The following is a 19711-nucleotide window of genomic DNA, read 5'->3' as shown; positions in this document are numbered from 1 at the left end:
TAAATAGGAAATGCATGAGGAAATTATTTTACATTTTAAATTGTTTCCTCATCTGTAAAGTGAGGAAAAAAGCAGGACCTAATACCAATTAATGCAGCCAAAGCAAATGGTAAACACTTAATTGAAATTAGCTAATATTGTCAGCATGTATACGTTCTCCAAACATATTTGGGAAAGTATTTTTTCCCAAGTAATATTTCTTGGAATTAAATTTGCAGAACTCACTCTTGGAAACACTAACCTAGATTAGCATTGTAAAATTTCTATTGTTAGACATATCTATCGGAGAATTTCTCCAAATAATAAACCCCTCAATGTGAAGAGATGCTAAAAGCAGGAATTTTTTTAAAAGTACCTATTAAAGAAAGATAATTAAAATTAAAGCCAATACATTCAAGGTAAAAAAAGATCAAGCTATGAAACTTGTTACTTGAGCAACTTCCTTTTGGGTACCTGGTGCTGAACATTCATTACCACCTGTCCATCACACCTGGAAAATGAAACAGATGTGAGAAAGCTGACACAGTAAAGCAAACACTGCTACTTAGCTTTCGTGTTCTTTTTTCTTCCTTTTAAGATGCTACTAATGGAAATGACATAGAAATCTGTGTATGGCAGCACTTCTGAAAAAGAACATCTATGTAAAAGAGCATGAAGGAGGTATGAAAGAATCTAGCCAGCTCCATTTGGGTCTTTAGACCTAATAGTCCAGATTTGGCCCTCAGATGTGCATGCATGCATCAGGTAATACTGAATTTGACCGAAGCTGTGCAAACAGTCCTAAAGCGAAATGAGTCAAATGCTTGATGCCTCAAGAATTGGAACTGCAATTTCCAGATGAGATAGTCATAGAAAAGCTACTGGGGCACGCAGGAAATACCCTGTTTCGTCCACACTGAGACTAGAGTGACATTTTAAGAGACAGAAATGTTTAGAGATTCTTAGTGTGATTTTTTTCCGTAAGGAAACTAATAACCAGATTTCTTTTCAAATTTACTTGAACCCATTAAAAGTAAATTTTGTGACATAAAACATACTTTATTTCAATCATTTAAAAATATATGGGTATTTGTGATCTATCAGCCTGAGTAAAAGATCTGAAACTTGTATATGTGTACAAAACTTCAGTTCTAGCAGAGTGAACTCCGTACATTTGCTTGCATATGCAATGGTGCAATCACTAAAATAAATGTACTTGCTGCACTCAATTAAACATTGTATTGTACATGTGTGTTTATTCAATTGTGTGACGATACAGTGATTGAAACACACATGCTTGGCACATTTGTCTCAATCTGTAGTGCATTTATTTAAATGTACAATCAATCACGGGCCTCTGCTTTTACTTTTGCCTTTGTATTTTTAAAGAAGCCTAGTAGAAACCATTGTGTGTATCCTGTGACATGGTGAATAACTGAAATGCACATTAAATAAAGCAATTCAAAACTGGAAATTTCAAGGAAACAAAGTATGCTACTAATATGTGTAAATGGATAACTGCCATCAAGTTGATTAATGGCTGCATGTATGTGCATATGTGTATGCTTATCTATATGTTTAACAGTAATTAATGATTTGAGTCTTGTTCTGTAATATTATTTGAAACATACTTATTGTAATATCAGTCTATTCTACTTGTCTGATTTTGTTGTGATTCTCACCCTTCTGCATGTTATGTCTGTGAATTCTCACTCAGAGTACAGTGTATCATATTGTGTAGTTTTTTTAAGGCTTATTTATTTCTGAGAGAGAGAGAAAATGAGCAGGGGAACGGCAGAGAGAGAGGGGGACAGAGGATCCAAAGCAGGGTCTGCAATGAAAGCTTCAGGGCTGACAGCAGTAAGCACGATGCAGGGCTCAAACTCACAAACTATGAGATCATGACCTGAGTCAAAGTCATACACTCAACCCACTGAGCCACCCAGGCACCACACATATTGTGTATTTTTATTTAAAAATTTTTTCAATGTTTAATTTTTGAAAGAGAGAGAGACAGAGACAGAGTGCAAGTGGAAGAGGGACAGAGTGAGAGGAAGATGCAGAATCCGAAGCAGGCTCCAGGCTCTGAGCTGTCAGCACAGAACCCAATGCCAGGACTCGAATCCATGAGCTGTGAGATCATAACCTGAGCCAAAGTCGGACGCCCAACGAACTGAGCCACCCAGGTGCCCCCATATTGTGTAATTTTAAAAAGTAACCTCATCTTCAGTAGAGCTTTATCTATGCCTATTCGGTGTGGTCCAGTGGAGGGACTGTCCTCGCAGAACAAATTTTCCTGGCTGATGTTCTAGCTTAGGACCCCAAGTCAAGGGTTTCTTATTCTCACAGGACAGTTTTCTCTCCATCCAGTGCCAAGGTGGAGAAAGATAAACTTCCTTTCCCACTTCTGGACTTTTGCCCATGACTTTTACCTAGAAAGTGCTTTTTTCCTACACTTGATATGGCCAACTCTTCTCATATTTTAGATCTTAACTTAGGTCTTACTTCTTTAAAGTAGCTATCTCTGAAGACACTTCTGTTTTTTTTTCTTTCTTTATTCATTCAATTACTATTTATTGAATGTTCATAACATTACAGGTACTGAGAATATAGTGATAGAGAAGCTAGATACGACCACTATACCTAAGCAATTGATAATCTAGCAATTGTGACCGTTCTATTCATGTCCTTATTCCATTCCTTCTATAGAACATGATGTAATTTGCAACTTTTCTGCTTGATTACATTTTTTTCTTTGTTTTCCTCTTTTGCTTGGCTACTAGTTTCCTAAGTATGAACACTATGCCTCTCTTGCTCACCTGTGTTTTCCTCAACACACAAACAATGCCTGGAACATAATAGGTGGTCCAAAAAAGAAATCAGATGAATTACAGTTGACTCTTGGACAATGCTGGGATTAGGGGCACTGACCACCCGCACAGTAGAAAATCCATGTATAGCTTTTGCTCCCCCCAAAACTTCACTATTAAACAGCCTACTGTTGACTGGAAGCCTCACTGATAACACAATAGCCGATTAACACATATTTTGTATGCTATATGTATTATAAACTGCATTCTTACAATAAAGTAAGCTAGAGAAAAGAAAATGTTATTGGGGCGCCTGGGTGGCGCAGTCGGTTAAGCGTCCGACTTCAGCCAGGTCACGATCTCGCGGTCCGTGAGTTCGAGCCCCGCGTCAGGCTCTGGGCTGATGGCTCGGAGCCTGGAGCCTGTTTCCGATTCTGTGTCTCCCTCTCTCTCTCTGCCCCTCCCCCGTTCATGCTCTGTCTCTCTCTGTCCCAAAAATAAAAAAATAAAAAAACGTTGAAAAAAAAAAAAAAAAAAAAGAAAAATAAAAGAAAAAAAGAAAAAAAAAAAGAAAAGAAAATGTTATTAAGAAAATCATAAGGAAGAGAAAATGCATTTACAGCATTATACTGTATTTATTGGGAAAAAATCTACAAATAAGTGGATCCATGCAGTTCCAACCCATGTTGTCCGCCAGTTGACTGTAATTAATTAAGACACAGATGAATTTAGTTCCCACAATGATCCAAAGCAAACACCATTGTTGCTAGTTTGCAGTTAAAGACACAGAGGCTAATGGTACTAATGGTATGTCCAAACCATGCTGCTGGTCATTTATAGAACCAGAGATTAATGTAAAACCATTAATCTGTGACTCAGAGTCCACACTCTTCTCTGGGGTATTCTGAATCATTTTTCTGTACTTCTGTAGGCAACAGCAAGTAGTTATGAAAGTAACTTGCGGAGAGCAAGTTTCAAGTGCAGAAAAGTTTCTTAGCCTCTCTCATCTCTGTAAGTGTAGGTAGTAATAATACCTAACTCACAGACATGCTGTAAGCATTAAATAAGATGATAGGTGTAAAGTGCTTAGAACAGTATGAATATTGTTACTACCATTGTAGTGATTATTACCCAAGAACAAAAAATATATAACTGTCAGAAGCATGGGCGCCTGGGTGGCTCAGTTGGTTAGATGCCCACCTTTTGATTTTGGTTCAGGTTATAATCTCACTGTTCATGTGTTTGAGCCCCATATCCAGCTCGGGGCTGATAGTGTGGAGCCTGCTTGGGATTCTCTCTCTCCTCTCTCCCTGGCCTATTCCCGCTTGTGCACTCTTTCTCTCAAAATAAATAAACTTTAAAAAGTCAATTGTCAGGGGCGCCTGGGTGGCGCAGTCGGTTAAGCGTCCGACTTCAGCCAGGTCACGATCTCGCGGTCTGTGAGTTCGAGCCCCGCGTCAGGCTCTGGGCTGATGGCTCGGAGCCTGGAGCCTGTTTCTGATTCTGTGTCTCCCTCTCTCTCTGCCCCTCCCCCGTTCATGCTCTGTCTCTCTCTGTCCCAAAAATAAAAAAAAAAAAAAAAAAAAAAAGTCAATTGTCAGAAGCATGTTCTGTGTGGAAGTTATTTGAATTATATCATTCCAATGAAAAGTCTAGGGACCACTTATATTTCTGTTGCATCTAAATTAGTATGTAAGTGTGTCATTCCTCGAAAGTCATTCAATCTATATGTGTTCTATTTGATCTATAAGGAAGGACTGGATTCCTTTGCTAAATAAAGAGTATATTGCAAAAGATTGCACACTTAATACTTTGAAAATGATAAAGCAAGCACAGTCTCTTAAAGTATGTTTAAATACAAGAGTCCTGTGTGTTTTTGGAATGTAGAGAAACCTCTAGGGATCAGAATAGTCCAAAATTTTAGGCTAGCCTCTCTTAACTTTCCTATATAAGTCTTGTACTATCCAACGCCTATAAAATAGAGCTACCAGGAAAACAGAAAAAGATGATGATGATACTTAACAACATATTTGACAAGGCCATTATTACCATTGAAAGTAGATTTTAAGACGTAAAGCATTTTGACATTTTAAAATACTATACACTTTGGAGATATGATTACTTTTAGCAATAATTGACAACAAGCACCTGACTTAAGGCAAAGAGAAAAGGACCCAAGCGTCAGTCATGATTTCACTCACTTATTTGAAACTTTCAACTTTTTTTTTCCCTTGTGAGATTCAAAGAGAGGTTTTCTTCCTTATCTCTATTCAGAGGACTCAGTTACCAGGAGTCTCTCCCTAATCCAAGGCACAAGGGAGTGGAACAAGGTGTTATATAACTCATGAGAAGAAGGGAGACAGGGCACTTGGAAGAACAGGACCACAATAGGGATGATCCAGAGAGCTGCAAGGACTAACGCCTCACCCTTTCTCCTAGGAGCCTGAAACACTTCCTGCTATTCACTAACCTCAAATGGGCAAAAGATTATCCTCCCTGTCAACCAGGATAGGTTCACTGTGGGCTCTTAGAGGAAAACACATGTCTCCATAAAAGACAGCTACCTGACCAACAGAATCCAGGCTCTGGAGCCCAGGAGGACCTATATTAGTTTGGAATCTGCCTGGCTTGCACCTGGCCAGCCCAGGATGGGAGCAGCCACACTTGGTAATTTACTTCTATCAGGACAAGAACTTCTCATATGACTCTGAGCTATGTTATTCATGAATCCTCTTTAGCCATTGGCCACCATCAATTTTACCCTATCCAAATGTTTACTACGTGGGCTACATCATTTTTGCCACATTACACCGATATCAGTACCACCTGCCTGAGATGCTTCTGCTAAAGTCCCTGATTCCTGGCATAATTACAGACCCATAGTTTGCCTGAGACAGTCCTAGTTTGCATCTCTTGTGACTATATGAGACCCAAGCTCCCTTTTTACTCTCAAAAGGGCCCTGGATTGGATCCTAAATTATATGATCATACTGCTATACCCTGACTGTAAGGAATCTGCTTTCACATTCATTCAGCAGAGAAATGTATCCATAGCCATGTAGATAAATCAATCACTGTGTTAGGCTATCCAAGAAAACTAACAATGAATCAGAAACCAGTAATTTGACACTCAATGCCACAGTATTTACCAATACTAATACACTGTATGTTCCCAGCTTAGTTATTATCCATCTTCCCCAACTGGAATATAATTTCCACAAGGGCAAGAAGTTTTTCTGTTTTGTACACTGTTGTATTGCTAGCGTTTAAAAATTAATTGATAAAAAAAATGTTTTTGGCTACATAAACGAATGAAAGAAATCCAAGGGCTAAAGGAGCAGAATATGAACCTTACCATGATCCCAGAACTAAACCAAGGTCTTTACATATACTGTATTTTTCAATCCTAAAAATAACTCTATACTGCAAATATTACTTTTAAAGATGAATAAACCAAGGAAGATCAGAAATGAATAATTTGGCCAAGGTCATATGGCCAGAACACCTTGTGCCCAAGATACATATGTGACTATAGTGTCACAGCGCTTAGACAGTCATAGATGCTATAGCTCAAGCATCCATCCCTGTTTTTTTTTTTTTTTTTCATTTTCAGATATTTGGTGGGAACAGAAATAGACCAGTCCTTTTGTTCTGTTTTGTTTAACTAACTTGAGAAAGATAAGGTTTAGGTAGAATTAAACACTTTCAGTTTCTAAAGAGATATATTTTGATTTTTTAAAAACCAATAAACTGAGAAGTTGTCATGCTTCCAAGTCTGAAGAGTCATTAATGAAAAAAGCATATGCTTTATTTCAGTATTTCCCTAAGACAGTTAAAATAGCTAACACTAGACCAGGCAGTGTTGACTGTACTCTCATCATCTTGCCAGTAGACAGCAGAAGGAACTGTGAGTACATTCGGCAGCAAGGTGTAAACAGGCTATGGCAAAAGGGGGGAAAGCGACCAACTACAGTGTACATTGCCCTTGGATCTACCCTCATCTTAAATGTTATGCCATTTTATTATGAGCTTCACCTACCCTGACAACTTGTTGTCTTCTGAATGATATCTCTAAAACATTGGCTTTGCATGCTAAAGTACTTAGAATTTCTTTTTTAGTTGCTTCACTGGAATCTCACTGTCATTTAGATGAGGTTGAAGCTACCTGCCCAAGCCCCCAAGGGTTTTTACCACTCCTCTTCTTTCTCTCTCAGTCATTGCCTCCTCTGACCTCTTCACCTCCTTCTCACAGTCTCAACCATCTGGAACAATTTTCTTATTTTCCTCTGACAAGTGTCATATCTTACTTAAGATCCTCCTTAAAACTCTTCTGAGGAGATCATTTCAAGCTTACTTTGATAGATGTGTGAGCATTCTGGTCATGACGTCTACCAACCCACTGATAGCCCGGGGTTCATGACACTAGTCTACTGTCTGGTCAATTGATTTTTTCCCTTCTCACTAGTCTATGTGTCCCCCCCCTCCAAAAAAGGGCCTGATAAATGAGAGAATTATCTTCTCACATAGAGGAGAAATATTTTTACTCAAGAGTGTAGGTATCACTATAGTCCATTGTAAGAAGCAGCAAAAGTCTTAGATGGTTGAGGAAACAGTTATTCTCTCTTCAAATAATGTGGGGGGGGAGTTCAATGCATGCCTCACATGTTTCTCTCTCCTACATGACTCTTAAAGTATCAAGGGGAAAATATCCCTTTGACATTCTTGTACCACATGGGTCAATAAAGTTATTTTTAAAACAGAGAACCAAGGCCTATTACAATTTCAGTAGAGACTCTAATAAGCATAGAGGTCAGGCATTAGAAGAAATTTGTTTCATAGAACTGTGACACCAAAAGATGTAAGCTAGAAGGGTTCCATGGTCACATCATCTTAGAAGGCAATATACATATACTCTCCACTTTGGAAACATTTAACAGAATAAGGCTTTGAGAAGTCCTCTCAAAGACACTCTGATTATTTTACTGTGTTTTCTAAATTTGTTCAAACTCTTCTCCTTTGCATTGACATAGCACACATTGTTATAAAGCAGAAATAGCATTCGACAGAGCACAAATTGGGAAATACTGACTCAGAAAATAAAAGCTGGAACAGGCCTATAAAACAAATCAAGTCCAGGCGACTGATCTTATTGATAAGTAAACTTGGACATAGAGAGGATGCCTTGAACACTCATGAAACATCACATATTTTAGTTTATCAGCTTCCTTGAGTCTACATTTCACCTAATCCCTGCCTGAGTACCTTCTCATCGTCCAGCTTCCATCATTTTATGTCATAGTCAAATATCTCAAAATTACCTCATTGACATAGCTTAGAATTCACACTTCGTAGCAGAGCATTCTGTATGATTTGAGTGAACCGAACATATAATTTCAGTGTCATCTAAATGTGCCCAATGTGCTGGCCAAAGTGTAGAGCGGCTTTCCAAAGACATTCAGTTAGTGTTTCTCCACTTCTGGATTTTCTGTTTATCTCAGTTCACCAATCCTACCCATCCTTTGAGGCCCTCTCAATAGTATTTTCTCCGTAAAAACTTCTAAGACTCTCTAAATTAGAATTTTACATTCATCCACGCTCCCAAAGCACAACATGTGTGTACTCCAACTTATCAGACTCTATTTTTTATGTATTGGTTTGTCTGATATTTTCCTTGAGGGCAAGGTCTGCATTTGACTCATCCCAGAATCCTGCTGCCCAAACAAAGGTCCATAGTAAATGTTTGTAGAGCTAATCATAGTAGTGACAGAATGATGCTTAGACCCTACCACCTTTCAGGATTGGTGTTGTTGCTAATAAAACCTAGTAAAAGTAATCGGAATGTGTATGTTGGTACAATACCGTCCTTTTGGGTTTTCATAGGAACCATAACATGCCATCAATGTCATCATTGCGATGCATTTATCTGTTTCATTTTGATAACACTTCAAAATGAGTAAAGATATGTGAAATTACTATATAATTTACAAAATTCCATCTTGGGATGAATCCTATAAAAGCAACAGAACTGTGGAAACTATTGTTTCTATAAATATTGTTTGGAGACAAACATAGATTTGGTCCCTTCTTAGAGGACATTCTAGTTCCAACTCTTTAAGCTTGTTTCTTTACTTGTAAAATGACGAACAATATTTATTGAGCATTACCCATGTGCTATGAATTGAATTTAGCCCACACTTAGCATAGATTGTCTCATATAATTTTCATAACAAGTATGAGGTAAATAGTATTCCCGTGTTATATGTAAGGAAACCAAAGATCATAAAGTATTCTAATAACATGACTAAAGATATACAGCTAGCTACTATGTATCAGAGGCAGGATTCAAACCCAATATTTGAAAAGGTAAAGCAAATTCTGTTCTGTATTTCCTACCTCAGAAGTAATGGTGACAGTTAAGTAAAAGGACGCATTTGAAATCCCTTGATATAGTGTATCTGATACTATATTTGTTCCCTAAATGTCCCTTCCTTTCCCATTTCTTTTTCTGTTCATGGATTAATGGAAATTACACCAAATTGAGAATGAAAGACCTATGTTTAAGGAAGGCTTTTATTACCTAATGGGGATAATAAGACCATAATTATAAAATAACTTAAAAAACTCAAAAGGCCTCATAGATGTAAAATTTTGTTACTCATTAGATGAATAATCACTACAGTATGGATTTGCTTATTTGGCATTCTAAGATTATGGTTTCATAGACATAAGTGTTAGTTTATGTTAAGAGCTCAGCTCTGCAATTGTTTTATTTAAACTCATATCTAAGGGAAAAAAATGAGAAAATTAGAAAAACTATTATCTCGACTTTTTGCCTTACTAACAGATAAGTTCCCAAAGTCTAAACCGATTTTAGCCAGGTGGCCTCTGATGGTCTTGCAGAGTTGTGTCTATCTACTGATATTACTGAGTTGAATACCACAAGAAGCAATTCTGTCTTTCACACTTTGTCACTGACTCTCAGGAATTTTCTATAATTGAAACTTGAGCTAGTTGGTCCTTGAGTCCAGATTTGGATGTTCAGAGAATGACAAAGAAATTCAAAGCCCATTGCTCTTTTTTCTAGATTGTTTCATCTGAGTGGTGGTGTTTTTTTCTACACACACCCACACAAACACACACACACACACACACACACACACACACACACACACACAGAGCAACAGAGTGCCAAAAATATGCAGATGTAATATGAAAACTCAGCCAATCATCTAAGTGTTTAAAAAATATCCAGATGTTGGATATAATGTAGACAAACCATCTGGCAGACCAATTTAGTTTTCTACTTTTCATCCAGCTGTTGGATACTATGGAAGGACAGCCTAGGTTTGTACTTACAGATGAGCAAAGAAATTGTGTCAGATGTATATTGCTGGTCCTCTAGAAAACACTTTTTTTTGAGAGAGAGAGAGAGAGAGAGAGAGAGACAGTGTGAGCAGGGGACAGGGGCAGAGGGACAGAATCTTAAGTAGGCTTCACACTCAGCATAGAGCCTGATGTGGGGCTTGATTCCATGACACCAGGATCATGACCTAAGCCAAAACCAAGAGTTGGACACTCAACCGACTAAGCCACCCAGGGGCCTCCAGAAAATACTTTTTTTTAAAGTTTATTTATTCATTTTGAGAAACAGGGGAGGGGAGGGGCAGAGACAGAGAAAGAGTATCTCAAGCAGGCCCCATGCCCAGTGCAGGGCTTGATCCCATGAACCATGAGATCATGACATGAGCCAAAACCAACAGTCAGATATTTAATGACTGAGCCACCCAAGTGTCTCTAGAAAACACTTTGATAGGTTCTAGGAATCATTCTTGAGTAGAAAACAAACAAACAAATTCCATACAGCAGTGATTTTTGTTTGGAACTTCCCACTTTTAAAAGACAACTTTTTTTTTCCCAGAAACTTGTCATCTTAAAATAATACTGAAATTTGAAGAAATTGATTCCTACAAGCAAAATTTACAGATTCATATGTACAAATATTTCATAGAAGAAAAGTGTCATAGAATTATTTTAACAAATTATCAAATATATACTGCCAGAAAGCAAATAATCTTTGGCAGGTGTCAAAGGGCATAGCATCACCCAGCACCAAATTATAGACCAAAAGATGTCCTATCAAATACTGTGTCCCTCTACCTCCATCAACATACTCATGTGTGATGAGACACCAAAGTCAAGATCCAAAAGCAGAGGCAGTCACTGGGATTAAAGTCTGTTTTGAGTTTACTTTGCAAAAAAGTTACATACATCTCCTGGTTAAAAATTGATTTTTTTAAAAAAAAGGTATAACTAAAACAAATGAACAACTTTTTCTTTCCAGATAAAAAGTGCACCATTCATATTACATAGCATTAATTTTTAAATATTCTTTTTTCTTAAAAGTTATAACTATACATTCAAAGGAAAAACTAACAAATGTGATAAATGCTCCTTCCCTCCTTAATTTCAGTAAGGCAGATTTTTTTCATATTTAGAATTCATAAGTGGGATGAAAATGTCTTATAACAAAGCAGTAAAAGGGACAGTGAAAATGAATAGATACAGCAAATATTATTTTGTTAACAATAAAGTAACCGCAAGATCATAGTACACATACCAACCTCTGAAAAATTATTAAGGATGCCATGAGATAAAGCAGGGAAAAGTGGTGCACAAAAAAATCAGACGCTTTGGAAAAAGCAAGGAGAAAAAGATGGGCATGAAAATTTATAGACAGTTTGAGGGTAGGTTTTCAAAGTGGCATGTGACAGAGCCAAGCACAAATCCTCTTACTTATTAACGGGATTTGTCCCTGTACCTGTCACACATTGCTTTGAAAATATCTGCCTCTGTGAAAGGTATACTGCTTCTCTCCGTCAGTTTTACTCTTAAGAGACTAATGTATAATCTCTTTAGGTTTCATCTTTTGTATTTCTGTGCATATGACAAATTGTTTTGAACACTCTTCATCCATACACATAAGAAGGTAGGCACTAAGGGCTTATCACCGCGTATTTAAAAATCCCTGGGATACTATTTTCCTTATTGGAAATAATTGTTCTATTAAAATAATCTCTAGATTTATCACTGAGAATCTTCCAAAGAATGCATTCATGCCCTGACGCCATAAGGCAATTGTACTCAACCTTATCAGACTTACTGCCTCCTTTTTATAACAAATATTTTATAGCCCATTTACTATACTAAAATAAAATTCACAGATGTTATGACCACTCTTAGCACATCAGTAAAAAATCAATACAATGCCCCAACTACAAAATAAAAGAGAAATTAAAAAAGAAAAGTTTTTCATAACACAATAGCACATATAAAATATAAATACCTGAGCTTGCTACATAATGAAGACAGGAAAAATTGAGTGCTGATACCTATGCAGAGAAACTTGTAAATCTGTAAATGCATCAGCTGTCAATGCAAACTGACACAGGATTATTGTATTGATGTAGCAAACACCATAGAATTACCACTAATTGCTAAACTGTGATCAACAATTGGTAAAGTTCAAAGTAACGTTTTTCTCTTAATTTACATGATAGTTTGAGTTTCAGAAAATTCAGTGTTATGTTTTAAAAAGTCTTTTATAATTACATATAAAATAAAAATAGGCTTCAATTGCAGATAATAATTGGGTTTTTAATCTACATTGATTATCGGATAGGATATTGAGTCCTGCCAACAAGGAACAGTTTTTCAATGTGCCGGGTCTTCCTGCAAGTTGTAAATGTCTAGCATTTTTTGGCTTCACCCAAGCCAGTCCCAATGGCACTCCATCCAATTTTTGTAAAAATCTAAAACACTCTCATAAATTCCCAAATTTCTCTTTAGGGTGTAATATTGTACCCCAGTGAGAACTACGGCTATAGGATTATAGAAAAAGGAGCACTAAAATGGTAGCAGCACCTTTTTGTTTTTATTTTGCTTTGTTTTTGCTAAGGTGAGTCAAAGCATACTTCTTTTCAAGTTTATTTACTTGTTCAGAGAGAGACCCTTGAACCATGAGATCATGACTTGGCCAAAATCAAGAGTTGGATGCTTAATTGACTGAGCCACCCAGGCACCCCCAAAGCATGGTGTTCTAAAACCCACCACGCAACCAACACTGAGTTTACACATTCTGTGGCAGTGCTACTCAAGAGTCTTCTGATGATAACTTTTAGTTAAAAATAAATGGACTTAGCACATTGATTGGGCACACTTGAGTGAAACTTGCTTAATGAGGTATCATGCACGCTAAAGATGACTACTTAACTTAAAAATAGACTAGATTTTTTTCCTCAGAAATTACATTTCACGTGTATAAAGAATTAATCCAGATATAAAAATGTAATCCATAAATCAGAGGGGAAAATGAGATGCAGAAGGAATTTGAGGGAAAAGAAATAATGGTACAAGCAGTTGTTTCAATGGAAAAAAATAACTTCGCCACATGACATGATATAGTGCTAGATTTATTATTCCATTTATCCATTTATTCTTAAAACAAGCCAACCATAGACATTTACCTTAGAAATCTAAAGTTGCTTATTTCTGTGCAGTACAGTTCTACAGAACCATGGATTGATGGTTTCATAAGGTATCAGTCACACTTCCATAGCATTTGCTGATATAAATATAAAAGCTTCATTTTAAAGGATAAATAAAGCCACACTATTATCTAAACAGGGTAAAATTTAACATCCTTGTGGTTTGTGGAAATTTTTGATGTGCCTGCTGGCTTTTCAATAAAAATCAATTATGCCTTAAATGCGAGCGGTAGTCAACATACTACAGACTATAAATTCAATTTCATACTCAGAAATATGGATTAGCTGAACTTGATGCCCTTCCATTGATTTCAGAAAGCAAAAGCTGATAAGGTAAATAATAGTAAGAGGCTCTCTGACACTCCACATCAAGTTCCGGATTTCCATATTATTTTTGTAAGAACTTTGCAGTCACCACAATATCCTCCTTGTGAAATATGTATGATGAATAGATATTATATGGATTGCTGATTCATCTCTCCATACAGAATGGATATTTGGCTTTCATAAGCCAGGAAGGAACCGCACAGAAAAAAGAATATGCTTATTTCCCTCGGCTCAGCACAAGGTATATGTCAACTGACTGTGAATAAATCCAGTGCATAATTAGAGAACACACCGATTAAGCACTCAGATCTCACTTATAAATAAAAATTCTATAAACCAGAAGCAAATGTACACTCTCTAATTCTTCAGTGTTTTTTTATATATGTGTGTGTGTATATTTGTGTAATATGTGTGTGTATACACACATAAGCATATATATACACTATATAAATGTTATGTATATGAGTGTATACATGGTGTGCATGAGCATAAGCATATACACTATGTGCCATATATATGTATACGCGTATGTATACACATATACATATCTATACACATACACACACACACACACACACACACACACACACACACACACACGGGGGGAGAGAGAACAGGAAAGCATTCTAGAAACTGAAAATCACTTAGTCCTTCTGTTCACTCAAAAGAGCACCTTAAATTGGCAAGAATCTCACGAAAGGGGGAGTCACGAGAGGGGAGGGAAAGAAATGATTTGGTACTAAGAAATCTAAGGAATAATGATCATGAGGAAGAAATTTAGAATAGTTTTCAGCATAATGAGAAATCCAATCACATCTGCAACAATTTTCTTCTCTCCTCCTTTAATGTGCAGAACATTTAGGTTTTATAGAATTGTTCAAGTCCACACTCCGAGCATTTTATGGCTCAACCATTCTCTTTTGCAGTAAAGCCTAGTGCACTGGGCTTAAATCCCCAGAGTTCTTAGGAAGGTTTACACAGGCTCTGGTCTCACCTTTCCTCAAGACCAGATTCTGTGTTCCTGACACAAACAAGGATTGCTTTGTCATACTTCCAGCATGCTAACAGAAGAAAACTATGACTCACGTCAATTCAAAGATACACATTCCTTATCAGAAGAGTTCCCCAAACCTTCCCTAAAAGTCAGCATTTTGAGAGTTCATATAATCATCTTGGTAAAAATCCATGGCCAAAGTTCTCCGCTACTCCAAAGAAATTAATTATATTTCAATTTCTCAAGATAGAGGTAGTTTATTTAAAATAAAAATTTAGTAAAAATGCATTTTTAATGAGATACAAGTAGTTTTATTAAAGAATGTGAAACATGAAAATAACCCACATAAAATGCTACAAATAGCAAATGAGACAGATCCTAAAGATACCAAATGAGAGAGATCCTAAATATTTAGGAAATCCTAAATATTTCCAATAGTAAATAATTTTTCATATAGTCATGTGGTATTGTTTCCTCCTCACTAGCAAGTTCTAGAGAAATAATAGAAAAAAATGGCAATGTAGTTATTGTGGATTTCTTTCATGAATAAGAAACTGTTTACACAAGAAGAACAAAATCACAAAAGAAATGGTACAGTTTCATTTCTGACTTTTTCAGTTATTTATCGCCTGAGAAAAAAGTCAATAAGCATGTTTTATTTGTAACTCTTAGATACCTGTGTGCATGTATGTTTATTTATAAATATATTTTCTTTTCATAACTGGGAATATAGGGGCAAACAGTTTTCAGCAATGTCTGTTCACATGTTATTTAAATGTAGGTAAAGAATACAACTAGAGATTTTGTTTTTCTTATACGAATATATACTCATAAATCTGAAAAACATGAAGTTTCTAATAAAATATTTATTTTGAGAACTATAAAAGTTTAAGTTTCAGCATATGAAATAACACTATCTTTGAAACCTATGTAATACAAAAATGCCACAACCAACAATTTTCATCATATGTTGTAACGTGACTCTAGCATATGAGGAAAAAGGCATCACATTGTTTATGAAAAAACAATTCTTGTAGATACACTTGGAAAACTGCAAACATTCATAAACAGTTACTCTTTGGGGATAGAGAAAAAACTGCCATTAAACAGGTGTTAGAATTTAAATGACATCTCATTAGTGACTCCTTTTTGCAGCTCTGAGACAAATAAAACCTTCATTTAAAAGCATTAGTGCTATTCCTAAGGGTTTCTGGTATCATAATGTTTTGTTTTATGAAGATATTTAGTTTCTTCCAGCATTCTTGCTTATTTATACAAAATAAACCAATTGCATTTCCAAGTTTAGCTGAGCATGAAGTCAGGGGGTGAATAAGGCCTTTGCAGTGCTGTAAATACCCTTGCCCCTCCCTCCACTCCAGCAACTCTGGAAGGTTGGAAGGTTGGATCCCAGCCCAATAAACAAAGGTATTTGTGAGCATCACTTCCAGGTAGAGTCATTCCTTGTGTCCTTTGCCCTCGATTAAAGGGCATATAAAACTCAGGTTTTCTTGATGTCAAAGCCATTAACTATTTTTCCAATTCCTCTCAGTGTAAAATGTGAGACTATAATTATAATTCAAGAATTATACCATAGGGGGTAGCTATTGAAAACTCACCTGTTAATTGGAAAGTCTATTAACACTGCCATTTTATACTATTCTCCCAAAGATGATCTCAGGTCCCAAAATGTGAATCCAAAGAATAGCACACAGAATGCAAGTCCCAACAATCAAGCCAGTAGAGTAAGGACTCATTCATTTCATTGCCTCAGAATATTACGCAATTCACTCTGAGTTAACTCAGCTGACTGAGATCCTTGGAATTCCAGATATTACAATTCTAAACTGTATTGGGGGAAGTGTCTGCTAAGACAAGCAGCAAGAAGACAAAAACTTCAAGTAGCTGCTTCCCTTCAAAAGTAATAATTACGACTGAATATCGGGTATAGGAACTGCACTGATATGTTTTAGAAATGTAAAGATAATTAGGCCAGATCTGGCCCAGAAAGAGCTTAAACTTGAATGGGGGGCAAAGATGGTGGGAAAATAATGGATAAGATAATCTGCAAGTATCTAAAATATAATTAGGACCATTGAATGGTCAGAAAATGCAAGGGGGTAAAGTTCACAGAAGAGAAGATGACATTGGACTGGGAGAATCAGAAGAGGAGATGGCATTTGAAATGGATTTTATTGGGTGATGATGATTTCAAGAAAAATAGATAGGTTGTGAAATATAGGCTCTGTTCAAGGAATCTGCTGGAGATAAAAGTGACCCTGATATAGAAGAACCTAGGTGCCAGACTAAGAACATACCCTGAAGTATTAGGGATAAGGAGTTTTTGGAAACTTTGGGAAGGATAGAGATATGAGGGGGGAGGGGAAATTATTGTAAAGGAGTGAAGGATGAGAAATGAAAGATAGGGTGACTCCTCAGAAGGAGGAGGCAAGAAAGTCTGAAGGCCCCATTAACAGTGTGAGAGAAAAGACTGAGGAGAAAGTACTAATACTGTAGAGATAGATTCTATTGAATGTGGCAAATGGCTGAAGAATGAGGTATAAACAGGGATCTGAAAGTATCTTGCCTGGTGGCTTACAGTAGAAGGAGGTACTGGTTTGGGGGAGATAATGAAGGAGGTGTTTTGGAGCATGAGGCATTAGCAGAATCTGAGTAGATAGTGTAAAGTGACAATGCTAGTATATTTCCCAATTAAAAAATAAGTTTGCAGTAACTTTCTACTCCAGTATATTATCTGGGAGGAAAATTATAGTGTAACAGCTTATGCAGATAGAATGAGAAATAAATTAGTGGCATCTGATTTAGAGAAAATCTGAGCTTTATGAGACTATTATTAATCCAATATTCAATGATAAAAGTGAGGTTGAAGACAGAGAATTCTCTGGGCTAGATTTGCAAGCATTTATCTGCATAGGAATGAAACCACAGGAGGCAACAGTATCCAGAGGGAGAAAATACAGAGATTAAAAAAAAAAAAAAAGAAAAAAAGGAAAAAGCTAGAATCATGGGGACATATACATAAGCCAAGCCAGAAGACCTGAATTTAATTCTACAAAGGGCTAGGATGTATTCAGTTACTGTTTATACATTTGGTGAATAAAAAAAAAAAAAAAAACAATAAGAAATGATGAAATTACTTATGTAATATTGCTTATTAAAATAATCACTAAATACATTCTGGTTGATTTTGACAAGGTTGTAACACTGTGATCATTTCAAATTATCGTCCAATTCTCATTTAATCACACAGTTTAAGCAAAATACAGAGCCCAGATAAAAAGGGGATGAACAGAGAACCAAAAGGCAGTTTAAACATGGTAAGTGACATTTATTCTAAAAGAACAAGTTGCAGGCTGCAAGAAAAAAAAGACGTTTCAGCTGAAATCAGCTTATATTACAAAATACATGACCCTGTGACCTAAACATTGGAACACTATTCTAGGATAACTCTAGAACAGCAGAATATAAATATGTGTATGTGTGACATTTAAAAAATATTCCCCTTTGGATATAATGAATAGATGTGCTTTTTTGTTCATTGGCTTTATTCTTGTCCTCATCCAGGAAATGAATTAAAAATTTATGGGAAGGATAAAATCAAAGAAGAGAGAAAAAAGGGACATAATAAAATGCTTTGGACACCTATAAATACCAGGTAATTTGGTCTTTTTACTATGGTTAAAGCTGAAAACAAAGGCATCTTAGTTCTCCTGGTCCTCCTCCCTGCGTCTTAACTGTCTTACCTCTTTCTCACCCAACTCATCTACCTCAGATGCCCTTTACTTTCAACACAACCTTCCTTTTACTCAACACCAATTCTCAGGTAACGGTCTGATCTCTGTTGTTCACATCTTTATGCAAGTTCTAGTCAACATGTAACTAACTGCTAATCCTCATTCCCTCTTTTATACAGAATAAATGAGATGTTAATAATTACTATCATCTACATTGGCATCTTCTGAGTTCATGCCTTTCATATATATTATCTCACTAGATTTGTAAACTATGAATTAAAAAATAAATTATTTTCTCTGTGGTCATTTTTATTATTTCATAGGTTTAAGTATGCCTTATTTATTATTATTATTGAAGTATAATTAAAATAAAATATTATATTAGGTTCACATGCAGAACATATTGATTTCACAGTTATATATATTACTCAGGACATACACTGATACACTCAATCTTCTATACTCAACTACACAATGAGTATAGTTACCATCTGTCACCATGCACTGTTATTACAATATTATTGACTATATTCTCTATGCTGTATTTTTATCTCCGTGATTTACTTATTTTATAACTGGAAGTTTGTACCTCTTAATCCCCTGCACTTATTTCACCTTCCCCTTCCCTCTGGCAATCACCAATGTACTCTCTGCATTTAAGAGTCTGTTTGGTCTTTTATTTGTTTGTACATTTGTGTTTTTAGAGTCCACATACAAGTGAGATCACTTATTTTTAGTTAGCGTAATATCCTCTTGGTCCATCCATAAATCTGTCATAAATGACCAAATTTTATTATTTTTTATGGCTGAATAATATTCCATTGTGCATAGATATACATACATATAGATATCACATCTTCCTTATCCATTCATCTGTTGTTGGACACTTGGGTTGCAATGTATGTCTAATTGTTGATTAAAAGTTTTTACACACTTCATAGAAGAATTGAAAGACTACAGGACAGATGAAGATGTCTGAGCAATAGAAGGAACAACAGGAACCCCTAAAATCCCAGTTTCCCAGGAAACTGCCTATTTTAGCCACCACATCTGAACCAAATAGTCCTCTGTATAGAGGACCTGAAGTAGGGAGTTCTAGAGCTTTTCAGTGGTTGCTAGGAAAAACTTTCCCTATTTGGGTAACAAAAGAAGTGGCTCTAGCAATACAAGATTAAGCACCTCATCCCTGATTGTCCTAATCTTCTCTTTCCTTAATCCTTTCCTCCATAAAGGAGAAATCTTAGTTCTTCAATTAGTTGTTAATACCTCATACTCTTTCTTCCTTCTTTCATGCCTTTCAATATC

General features: G+C 36.2%; 2 long non-coding RNA genes across 5 annotated transcripts in view; one reads left to right on the top strand and one right to left on the bottom strand.

Annotated features, from left to right (window-relative positions):
• LOC132667410 (uncharacterized) overlaps positions 1-19711 on the bottom strand; it is a 965632-nt gene that overhangs the window by 207127 nt on the left and 738794 nt on the right. The gene's annotated exons all lie outside the window — the stretch shown is intronic.
• On the top strand, positions 16515-18325 carry LOC132667414 (uncharacterized). The gene is made up of 3 exons (XR_009605136.2): positions 16515-16596; positions 17923-17989; positions 18237-18325. It is a non-coding gene; the product is annotated as an uncharacterized LOC132667414 (long non-coding RNA).

The sequence above is a fragment of the Panthera onca genome, chromosome B2 (genome assembly GCF_046562875.1).
Source record: "Panthera onca isolate mPanOnc1 chromosome B2, mPanOnc1 haplotype 2, whole genome shotgun sequence".
In the NCBI taxonomy this organism is placed as follows: Eukaryota; Metazoa; Chordata; class Mammalia; order Carnivora; family Felidae; genus Panthera; species Panthera onca.
Note: the sequence above shows the minus strand (reverse complement) of the source record. Positions and strands in the feature narration are given on the sequence as shown.